Genomic DNA, 920 nt, shown 5'->3' with positions numbered 1-920 from the left:
TCTGCCAGCCTGTCAGCTGCTGCACCATCAGTAAATGTTGCTTTCAGTGACAGTTGGGGCGTACGTGTTTGTTCTCTACAAATTAAAATAAGGACAAGCCATAGCTATATAAAAACACTTCTCACTAAATTATTGTTGAAAAATATATAACAAACTTAAAGTATTTAATTTTATATTTTTCACTTGTGATCTTTTCAAGATATTTTGAGATTTCCTTCACGCGTTCGCAGTTTACAGGCAGGACGTGAATGCGCCATCTCTTTTATCAGCCGGTGTTTTCATTTATTTACGCCCCTCCTGTCGTACACGGTGGTTTCCATGCTTCAGAGAGAACAGGCTTTGAGTGAAGGTAAATAAAGACTTACCTTTAGGTGCCTAGCCTCTGTGCCTCTTACAGACACAGAGATAGATAGATAGCTGTAAATATGAGCTTTATTAAAATTTGAATAGGCTAGGAATTTAGAAAAGACGAGAGCATTTGCAGCAACATGTAGCTACACAGGGTTGCATTGATCGAAACATATTGACAGCTTTAGCTAGATAGTTTTAATATTGCGTGGGAACAATTTCGTCTTTGTGTGATTAATTATTTATCTGATGGCGGCCGCATGGGTGAAATTACACTTGACTTTCGTCCTGCAAGGTTTTTTATTTGTTTTAAAAATGAAATCTCTGTTATAAGAGGTGGATTATGCTGTAATGCAGTTTGCTAACGCGCATTTGTGCATATAGTCACTGCTCCTGTGTGCAGCTTACAGCTTTGGAAAAGGGATACCACCTCAGCGTTTGCTATACAAAAACTACTCTGTGCATTCAAGAGTTGCAAGAACAGATGCTAAGGTGTCTTCATCCTTTCAATATAAGGACTCAGATCGATTTGACATGCACGCCTTAGTAGCTGTTGGCACATACAGCTACTA

The 920-nt window shown here is 38.8% G+C and overlaps 1 protein-coding gene across 1 annotated transcript in view; it reads left to right on the top strand.

Moving 5' to 3' along the window:
• Nucleotides 1–265: 265 nt before the first annotated feature.
• The window catches only part of morn4 (MORN repeat containing 4), a 5318-nt gene continuing 4663 nt past the window's right edge, over nt 266–920 (top strand). Inside the window, exon 1 of the mRNA XM_007572598.2 lies at nt 266–349. The gene's annotated coding sequence lies outside the window, so the exon portion shown is untranslated. The remainder of the gene's footprint in view (nt 350–920) is intronic.

This window comes from Poecilia formosa, unplaced genomic scaffold, assembly GCF_000485575.1.
Source record: "Poecilia formosa unplaced genomic scaffold, Poecilia_formosa-5.1.2 Scaffold305, whole genome shotgun sequence".
Lineage (NCBI taxonomy): Eukaryota > Metazoa > Chordata > Actinopteri > Cyprinodontiformes > Poeciliidae > Poecilia > Poecilia formosa.
The sequence above is the reverse complement of the archived record's forward strand: the minus strand, read 5'-3'. Positions and strand labels throughout refer to the sequence as shown.